Here is an 8,164-nt window from a genome sequence, read left to right as displayed (position 1 = left end):
TCCTGGTGGTTTAAACAGGGTTACAAGAAATTCCTGCAAGATTTGAAACCGCCGTGCCACGTACCGGCTTGAGACTAGAGCACTGCACGGGCTCGGGCTCACCCGAAAGCCCGGGCCCGGCCCGGCCCGTGGCGGGCCCGGGTAGGACAGTTTTTTCGCGGGCTCGCGCTGGGTTCGGGCACGGCTTGTGCTTTTTGACCCGGGGCCCGGCCGGGCTCGGGTTTTCTGACGCGGGCCCGGGCCGGACTCGGACTTTCTGGTGGTGTGATGTAACGTGCAACAAGTTATCCTCGCGCGTCTCGACCCGGAAAAACATGTCTTTTTCGGTCTCGGGCCGGGTTCGGGCCGGTTTCGAGCCGGGCTCGGGCCGAGCTCGGGCCTAAGGTAAAGGGGTGGCGGGCCGGGCCGGGCGGGTAACGTAGATTATTTTCCGGGCCCGGGCCGGGCCCGGGTTTTGCCATAAACTTTTGGTCGGGCTCGGGCGGGCAGGCCAACGTAAAAACGGGCCCGGGCCGGGCCTGGGCTGACAAAATCGGCCCGTGCAGTGCTCCTCTACTTGAGACTGCTGGGTTCGATTCTTTTTTTCTGAGGTTTCCTCCTTCACAGAGCAAAACAAAAAAGTGGTCGCAGTTTCACCTGAAACGCGAAGCAGCAATTGCGATAGCAAATTTGTAGAGAGCTATACGGAGTAATGATAGTAGCTTTATCAGCTGTATAAACTTGGACATGCAGCAGCGCCGGCAACACGCAGAACTGTTGTCGACGCCGTCGGCGTTTTGCCCGCGTTCGTACAAAATGCATGTGGCGTTGGTGACTGTTGCCGGAGCCTCTGATATAAATAGGCACTTGGTGCCGTACCTAAACGTCGCCTCCCCCCCCCCCAGCAACCTTTCGCGCGTCGGAAGAAGGCGCGTTTGCTCTACATATATTGTGATTGTAAAGGAGGAAAGAGACGCCTACTTCTGCAGCCCTTAAGCAAGCACGGCGCAGAACGCGCGTTTGTTCTCCGCCGTGCATTTACTCCCCGTGCAAGCGCGCGTCCCTCGCGCCCTTTCACACGCACATACAGCGTTCGGCGCGCGGCGACGATTTCATCTCCATTGACGTCATGCGGAACTTCACGGCGACGGCGACAACGACGGCGACGGCAGAAATCTGCTTTGGCGTGTCCATATAATTGCTATCGCAATAAAAGTCATGCAAAAGAGCGTGCCACAAGAAGCTGAAATTGACATTGTCGAATTGGTGCTATGACCTTGTATTAGATCTGCGCAAACATGATATAAATACATTGTTCAGTAAGTTTAACAAAAAAAGTTGTCGCAGTTTCACCTGAAAGGCGAAGCATCAATTGCGATAGCAAATTTGTAAAGAGCTATATGGAGTAATGATATTAGCTTTATCAACTGTATAAACTTGGACATGCAGCAGCACCGGCAACACGCAGAACTGTTGTCGACGCCGTCGGCGTTATGCCCGCGTTTGCTCAAAATGCGTGCGGCGTTTGTGACCGTTGCCGGAGCCTCTGATATAAATAGGCACTTGGTGCCGCAGCTAAACGTCGCCTCCCTTCCCTCCCCCTCCCCCACGGCTTCTCGCGCGTCGGAAGAAGGTGCGTTTGCTATACATATATGGTGATTGTAAAGGAGAAAAAATGTCACAGTTTCGCCCTAAGGGCGAAGCAATGAATGCGATAGCAACACAGCAATGTCATACGAAGTAAGGTGAGCGGCTTTGGTAGCAACAACACGCAGAACTGTTGTCGACGCCATCGGCGTTTTGCCCGCGTTAGCTCAAAATGCGTGCGGCGTTGGTGACTGTTGCTGGAGCCTCTGATATAAATAGGCACTTGGTGCCGCAGCTAAACGTCGCCTCCCTTCCCTCCCCCTCCCCCACGGCCTCTCGCGCGTCCGAAGAAGGCGCGTTTGCTCTACATATATGGTGATTGTAAAGGAGAAAAGAGACGCCTACTTCTGCAGCCCTTAAGCGAGCACGGCGCAGAACGCGCGTTTGTTCTCCGCCGTGCGTTCACTCCCCGTGAAAGACGCGCCCCTCGCGCCCTTTCACTCGCACATACAGCGTTCGGCGCGCGGCGACGATTTCATCTCCAAATGACGTCATACGGAACCTCACGGCGACGGCGACGGCGACGGCGACGCCGACGGCGACGCCGACGGCAGAAATCTGCTTTTGAGTGTCCATATAATTGCTATCGCAATAAAAGAGACGCCTACTTCTGCAGCCCTTAAGCGAGCACGGCGCGGAACGCGCGTTTGTTCTCCGCCGTGGGTTCACTCCCCGTGAAAGACGCGCCCCTCGCGCCCTTTCACTCGCACATACAGCGTTCGGCGCGCGGCGACGATTTCTTCTCCAAATGACGTCATACGGAACCTCACGGCGACGGCGACGGCGACGGCTACGCCGACGGCGACGCCGACGGCAGAAATCTGCTTTTGAGTGTCCATATAATTGCTAGCGCAATAATAGGCACTTGGTGCCGCAGCTAAACGTCGCCTCCCTTCCCTTCCCCCCCCCTCCCCCATGGCCTTTCGCGCGTCCGAAGGAGGCGCGTTTGCTCTACATATATGGTGATTATAAAGGAGGAAAGAGACGCCTACTTCTGCAGCCCTTAAGGGTTGGTTGGTTGGTTAAAACTTATTTATTGTCCTTAAAATTGCTGCGAAGAGACTCCGGCTGGTCGGAGGTTCTTGGCTTGCGGTGGGGGGCCCTCAGTCCAGGGCTCCGCTTGCGGCTGCCGTTCTGCGGGCCCGGTCAATCAGACTTAGCTGATCGTCCAGGCTCTCGCTGGCCAGCAGCTCTTCCCATCGCTCCGCTGTGGGGTGTTGTATAGGGGGTACGGCAGTGATAGCCTGACATGCCCACGTGACATGATATAAGGTTGCTTTATCTGAGCACCATGGGCAGCGAGAAGGGTATGCCGTAGGATGTATTTTACTGAGGATATGCAAATTGGGATACATGCCAGTTTGGATTTGTCTCCAACTGACCGATTCCTCTTTATTTAGTGTTCGGTGTGGTGGGGAATAGGTTTTCCTAAGTCCTCTATAGTGGTTTAGAATGGCCGAGTAGTCGCACGGGACGGGAACGGGTTCCTCAGGGGAGCATTTGGGGGGTGCTCGGCTCGTGTACCCTCGAGCTACCCTATCCGCCGCCTGGTTTCCCTCCAGCCCCATGTGACCCGGGGTCCATATTATCCGATGCCGTATTGGGTGTGTGTGTGTACTGAGATGCTCGCCAGTGTCTGTCGCGCTTAGGATGATACCGAGGGCAGGCTGGCTGATGCGCCCTTGTAGATAGTTACGGCAAGCCGCTTGGGAGTCTGTAAGAACTGTGAGCGATCGTCTATGTCTGTAGCCATGGGCAAGAGCGAGCGCAATAGCTGTTTCTTCGGCTTCGGTGATGTTGTGGCATCGTATGGAGGCGCTGGTCAGTTCTTGGAGTGTGTTGTCCAGAACTGTGGTTACTGCCTTGGTGTTCGTGCGGTCGTAGTTGGCAGCGTCAACATAGTATGTGGTGTTCTTGTGCCCGTACTCTCGTTCGAGAGCTTCCACTCTGGCTTCCCGCCGTCCCTGATGTAGTCGGGGGTCCATATTACGGGGGATTGGGGCGACCTTATAGGTGGTGCGAAGGTGGTCTGGAATGGGCTTGCGGCGAGCTGCTTCATGGAGCTGGCCGGTATAACCGAGGCGTCGGAGTAATGCGCAGCCTGTTGGTGTTTGTGCAAGTCGCTGCAGCTGCGTGGCGAGCTGCGCTTCGCAAAGTTCTGCATAGGTGTTGTGCAGACCCAGTGCGAGGAGCTTGCTCGTGGGAGTGCCCTGGGGTAGCTTGAGTGCCGCCTTATAGGCCTTCCGGAGCATGGCTTCCACTTGGTCCTGTTCGCCTTTGGTAAGTCGTTGATAGGGCAAACTGTATGTTATCCTACTAACCACGAGGTTGCGTATGAGTTTCAGAGTGTCCTCTTCGCGCATACCATGGTGACGAGTGGCGACCCGGGATATCATTCGGGCAACCTGCAGCGTGGTAGTGCGGAGGATAGTGAGGGTGTGATTCACATGGCGGTTTGACTGGATCCACATACCCAATATACGGATGGTGGTTTTCTCTGGGATTTGTTGGCCCGCGACGACGCGCAGGCTGTAGCCTGGGTCCTTCTGCGCCGATTTGGGGGGCTTGTGTTGCCAGATTCTTAGGAGCTCAGACTTCTCGGTTGCACAGGTCAGGCCACGTGCCTGTACGTATTGTTCGACGCAGGTGGCTGCTTTCTGCAAGTTATGTTCTTTTTCTCCAAGGGACCCCGCGTTGCCCAGATTGTGATGTCATCCGCGTACATTGCGTGATGGATGCCATCAATGCGATGGAGTTCGTGCGCAAGACCAACCATGGCTACGTTGAACAGTAGCGGGGAGATCACTGAGCCCTGTGGGGTGCCCTTGTTCGGAACCTTGATGATGTTTGAGCGGATTGAACCGAGACCGACCGTGGCGGTGCGGTCCAACAGGAATGCCTGAACATAACTGTAGGTGCGCTGTCCGCAGTGAAGGGCAGCGAGGCCGTCGAGAATGGCTTGATGGCTCACATTATCAAAGGCGCCCTTGATGTCCAAGGCCAGAATGATATTTTCTCCTTGCTTTGGGGCAGTGTCAATGACATCTTCCTTTAGTTGAAGCAGTACATCCTGGGTTGAAAGATGTGCCCGGAATCCGTACATTGAATGCGGGAGAAGGTCATTGTCCTCGAGATAGTTTTGCAGGCGGCTAGTGATGACGCGTTCGAAGACTTTGCCGAGGCAGGAAGTGAGTGATATTGGTCGAAGGTTCTCGATCTGGAGCTTCTTACCCGGCTTCGGTATCATCATCACCTCTGCGTGCTTCCACTCGGGGGGGAGCGTGCCACATTGCCAATGGTCGTTTAGGAAGTTCGTGAGTTCTTGTACGGCGGTGTCGTTGAGATTCCTGATAAGAGAGTACGTGATTTTATCCGCCCCCGCTGCTGTGTTGCGGGTGCTGCTGCTAATGGCAGCATTAACTTCGTCCAACGTTATCGGCCGGTCCAGGGTGTGGTTTGCATAACCTTGATACCTCGCCCGATAGGGAGGCGGGTGATAATCACCATAGCATTTGCGCTGTACTTGAGCAAGCAGCTCGTCGTCCGTGCCTTCAAAGGCGTGTATGAGGCGCTGGACTGATTTGTTTGTCTCATTTTTTGTTCGAGTAGGATCAATCAAGGCTCGTAGAACGTGCCACGTGCGGGCCGTACCCAGTGAGCCTCGAAGCGAGTCGCTGAACTGGGCCCAGTTAATTCGTGCCAGTTGCTCAGCATACTGCTCAGCCTCGAGGGTGAGAGATGCGATCTTGAGCTTGAGACGTCGGTTATGTTTTCGGGTCTTCCATCTGCGGATGAGGCTTCTTCTGGCTTCCCACAGGTGCAGAAGATGGCCGTCCACTTCTGGGAGTTGAGATGTTCTTTTCATGAGGGTGGTGCAACGGTCCCGAATTTCTTTAATTTGCTCGCACCAGTCAGTGAGGTTTGCAAGGTTGCCAATTGAATTCTCGCTCTCGCGACGGAAGACGTCCCAGTTTGTGATGCGGGCTTGTCCAATGGAGCGACGCATCGCACTCTCCGTAATTTGTGTACGGAGAATGCAGTGGTCACTACCCAAGGATTCCTGCAAGTTGTCCCAATTATAGTTTGCACTACCACGGGCGAAGGTGAGATCGGGACAAGTGTTCCCTGCATACGCTGTTGCCGATCCGGGTAGGGTTTGCTGGATCCGTAAGCAGTTCGAGTTGGAATTTTTCGGTGGCAGCTGCAAGTTGTTTGCCTTTGACATCCGAACGATTGTATCCCCAGCGTTCGTCGAGAGCATTGAAGTCCCCGAGGAGAACGAGTTCCTTCCCCTGGGCTAATCTGCAGGCACCCTGAACAAGAGCGTGGAAGTCGGTGGATTTTTGTTTCGGGGGACTATATACATTGACGATTATGATGCTTCGCCTCTCGGCCTTCTTTTTGCGCCTGAGAATTAGCTCCACTATCACATGGTCGATGTTGGTGTCTGGGATGTTGTCAAGACCAATTGCAGTTAATGCTTTGTTAATCAGGACGGCCGCTCTGCCTTCTGTCGGGCTATCGTAGGACTCATAGCCTGGGAGTATGGGTGATGTGCCAGGTTCCTGTAGCGCTATGACATCTGGTTGAGCAAGGTGTGTGTTAATGTATTGTTGGAGGAGGCTCCGCTTTTTGCGGAAGCCGCGGCAGTTCCATTGCCAGATTTCTAATGGTTCGCCAATGGGTGGGGTTGTACTGCCCATGGTTAATTCGTGTTGTGGGGAGGTGTGGTTGTCGGAGTGTTGGCTTGCGAGGCCGATGTGAGGCCGAGGTCAGCGTGTGTCAACGCCGGTGTAGAGTAGTGTTCAGGGGCAAGCGATTCCAAGCTTACTCTGAGAGGGACTTGGTCTTCCGTGGTGCGGGAGCTGCGGGTGGCCCTCTTCCTTCGTATATTACCGCCTGTTTCGGCAATTTGGGTGTCGAGGCGTGTCTCGAGGGAGTCAAGGCGGGCTCCGAACTGTGTGAGGTGTTGTGTGAAGACGATACTGAATTGTTGGGAGAGTTGTTGGGAGAGCGCAGACAGCATTTCGCGTATCTCTTCGCGTGTGACTGCGGAGTCCGTCGGGGTGGGAAGCGAGGGCGGAATCTTAGGGGTTGCGTGTCTGTTGGGGTTGTTTTGTGAGTGGCATTCGGTGGATTCCGGTGGCGATCCAATGCGCGCTATTAGGGCGTGGAGTTGAGCGCTGTCCTTAGCTTGACGCGCCTTGACGGCAGCCAGCTCCTGTTTGAGCTTGAAATTTTCTGCGAGAAGGTGTTCGTACGCGGGGGACTGAGTGTTGGGCGGAGCGATGGGTGTCGCCCCTACTGCTGGCCAGCTCACCTTGGTATCGGTGCCGGCTGAAGAAGTGAAATTGTGCTTCTCGGCAGACTTGCGAGAGGCCTGCTGGGGCTGCTGGCGTGTGGGTTGCTGCTGTTGCCCTTTGGTCTTCCGGTCCTGGTTCTGCGGCTGTTGCTGCTGGCCAGGTCCTGCAGGGGGTAGAGGAGGGAAAGACTGCGACCGCGAGTGAGAGAGGCTGCGCGAAGTCTCCCCCTCCTTGCTGAACCACCTGCGTTTGGTATTGGGTGGGTTGCGCTGAGGGTTGCGCCCACGGGGTTGGGTGGGTGGGGTGGGCCGCGGCCGCAGGGTCTTCAGTCTCTGTGAGCACTCTTTGGCACCCGTCAGGTGGCCTTCCCCACATACTTGGCATTTGGGAGCACAGGGGTGACCATCCACAGGGTCGAGGGTCCCGCACTGCCGACACACTCGAGCGTTCGGCGTAGGACACACGTCTGATCGGTGCCCCGGTTGTAGGCAGACTTGGCAGGCTTGCCGCGTCGGCTTGTAAGGGTGGCAGGCTACCTCCCCACCGTAATACAGTACATAGCGGGGGATGAGGGGGCCCTCGAAGGTGATCAAAGCGGATTTAGTAGCACCAAGCATCCGCGCACTGTGCACTCTCACCCCCTGCGTGCGCACGCGGAGGTTGGCAGTGAGTTCTTCAGGAGTAGTGCCGGGGTCTATGCCATGGATGACTCCACGCAACGTGTCTTCGGGGGCCGCCACGTAAGTGTTGAATTCGTGGGTATTCCCCCCAGTGTCAGGGTGGTGATCCGGCGGAGAACTTGGGCGGTGTCAACATGTGGCGTGCTGGCAATAATAATGTTCGATCCGGGGCGGGTGCGGATGATGAAGTGGTCACCTGTGCAATGTTGTTGAGAATCGCCTGCCACCACAATGGCTCGGGAGATTTGGTGTGTCGTGAAGTTCCGAATGGCCAGACCCTTTTTCGGCCGCATGATGATTTTTAGGTCTGTGCGTGGGAGCGGCGGCAGCTTCCGTCGTAACTGGCGCGGCTCCTTCACATGTTGTGTTCGCGCCGACGCAGCGCAGGCCGCGTCTTTCGACGCAGCGGGAGCGTTCTCCGCCGAGGCAGCCCCGGCGACGGTGTGGCTGGGAGGAACGCTTGCAGGACCGGCTGCCTGCGTTGTTTCCGCCCGAGCTTGGTCGAACTTTTTCTGGCCAACGTTGGCGTTGACGACGGGAAATCGCCAGTTTCCA

This window comes from Dermacentor silvarum, chromosome 6 (assembly GCF_013339745.2).
Source record: "Dermacentor silvarum isolate Dsil-2018 chromosome 6, BIME_Dsil_1.4, whole genome shotgun sequence".
Classification (NCBI taxonomy): Eukaryota; Metazoa; Arthropoda; class Arachnida; order Ixodida; family Ixodidae; genus Dermacentor; species Dermacentor silvarum.
This window is presented reverse-complemented; position numbering follows the sequence as displayed.